This window comes from Montipora capricornis, chromosome 1, assembly GCF_036669925.1.
Source record: "Montipora capricornis isolate CH-2021 chromosome 1, ASM3666992v2, whole genome shotgun sequence".
NCBI classification, from domain to species: Eukaryota; Metazoa; Cnidaria; class Anthozoa; order Scleractinia; family Acroporidae; genus Montipora; species Montipora capricornis.
This window is the reverse complement of record NC_090883.1, coordinates 9018311-9020810: the sequence shown is the minus strand read 5'-3', so window position 1 is coordinate 9020810 and position 2500 is coordinate 9018311.

Sequence of the window (2500 nt, the reverse complement as noted above, 5' to 3'; positions counted from 1 at the left end):
ACTTTTCCCATATCAAGGCGCGTACGATGCTTTAGCTCCTTTTCTGGTCTCGTTCCAGAACCATGCAGTTTCGCATGTTTTCTTGCTCTCTTCACTTGATAACGAGTGAGCTTTTCGTACGGTTCGTGAAGTTTCATTAATACGGGAATTGAATACCTGAATGCGTAAATACTGAGGATCTGTGTCCTGAGCCCCGAGGTCTTGGCATTTCTGTAGGCCGTCATCAGCGCTTCTACATCCGAAGAGGGCTCCTTCGCCCGCTGAGAGGCGAGGGCTTCATATAACTGAGCTCCGCTTTCTGGTGCAATTTGCACACCAAGAGACAATCCTCACTGGCTTTTTCAACACTCTGTGACTTGGCTTCTGGACTGGCACTTTCCCATGGAACGTCCAACTGAAATGCAAGCGGAGTGTGCTCTACATTTGATTTCTTAGCCACAAGATGCATTGTAGTGTTGTATGTAGACAAAAGGCTATCTTCATTAACAACACATCCTTGATATCTGGAAACTAAAATATGAAATGATTAGACTTTTGATAAAAGATTAAGGAAATTGCTGAACGCACCAACTACTTCATGTGTTCTCCCCCTTGTCAGCAATGTTTTTAACATTTTTGATGGAGATATACGGGGTATGTTATCACTATTTTAAATGAAAGGACGATGGCACCAATGATAGCATTGATTTGTCTGAAGGAGGCGAATAAAAAATTGATTGTTCTCGTTTATTACGATAGGAGCGCAAATAGGCCAGTTCGGAAAATACCATAATACTCTTTGTTTGTACCCCTAAAATTTTGCATAAGTATTGTTTTGAGTTTCTCTTGGGACTTACAATGGTCCCAACAGAAATCAAAAACAATGATTATGAAAAATTTAAGGGGACAAACAAAGAGTATATATTTTTCCGAAGCGGCCTATTGGAAGAGGAAGAGGGTGAAATAAGAGCGTTTGTCATAATTAAACATAAAGTCGTTAAGCGGGGCGCTCAGTAGAAAGAGAGAGAGATTGGGGGGGGGGGGGGGGTGGATGGGGAGGAGTGGAGTTAGAGAGGTACAAAGCAAATCATTATGGACATTATGGTGAAGGTGTGTTATCTGATAAAAGAGTACAATACATTAAGGTATTACACAATCACCTGCCAGGCTACAATCAACTTATGTTTCGTCCAGTGTCTTTGTAGGCGTTGGTACTCCCTTGTACGGCGTCGAAGATAAAACATTGCTGATAGTCAGCTTGGCTTGTTGTTTGGCAATTCTGGTAAACAGTTACATTTATTCATAAATGACAAGGCAAAAACAAATAATTCAACTTTAATAGGTGAAAAAAAGAAAGAAAAACAGGTAAATTACATTCGTGTTTATAAAATAACTGAGATACTACACGCGCTCTCATTGGTTGATAGGTGCCTTTAGATGAGAGAATGTAAACACTGTTGTGACGTTTTAAGATTCGCGCGTACTTTTTAGAATTATTTTATTAAAGCAAAGAACACTTTTCCATGTTTACGTAGCCTCATCTAAACACTCAGGGAGGCTCGGAGAATTCTCGTGTTTAAACGAGGCTATGTATACACGAAAAAAATCTCAATTGATTAAATATAAGCCTTTTGACAGTGCTTATATAGTACCTGTTGCAACTCTCACTGATGGGAGGCTCATCTTCTGAAAAACTTTGTAGCCACTTCGCTCCCTCCAGTTTTTCTTTATGCCTTTTTCGGCATGTTGTACAGATTGCTAACCAAACACAAAAAAAATAAGGTAAATAACAATGTATGTACGCAAGGAGTATATTTTGCCAATCAAATTTCTACAGTAGTAAGCTTTCAAGTCTTAATGGTTATTTACTTAAAAAGTAGTATATTTTATATTTACGGCCGGGACCCTACTTGTGCCGTTTCACCAAACAAAGTGTAAATTTCCTTCAAAGTCTTTAAGTTGATTACAATTCCTTCTTCAATTTTTTTAAACTGCCCGGCGTGTTCTGGGGGACTGCCAATACCTGCCAAGGTTGTTTCTGTGTTTTGGGCACACAGTCATCTCTTTAACCTTGCTCGCACTAAGGTCAAATAGGCCAGCCCGAGCAAGAATTAGGTCGATCTCAGTGACACACTCGCGTGATAAGTGACATCTGCGAAGGTGATTATTAATTTCATGCACACATTCGCGGAGAAAAATTATTTTTTCTTCGCCTCTATTTGGCCCGCAATGCTCGTTTAAGATCACAGGAAAAGAGCAAGTTTTCTCCACTGACATAATCTTGCCAGAATAATTGCTTCGCAAGCACTTCGATTATCCATTGATTTGCTCAGTTACGAAGTTTGTTGATACAGTCAGCGGCAGTCCTTGAAGCGGACAAACGTTAGTGACTGGTTTTTCAAAGGTATTTCTCGATTTTCTGGTGCATTCGTCAACCGAAGAAATTGTTGATTCGATTACCTACCCTCGTTTCACAGAACTAATCAGAAACATTGAGATGGGATAAAATGACAGTCACACA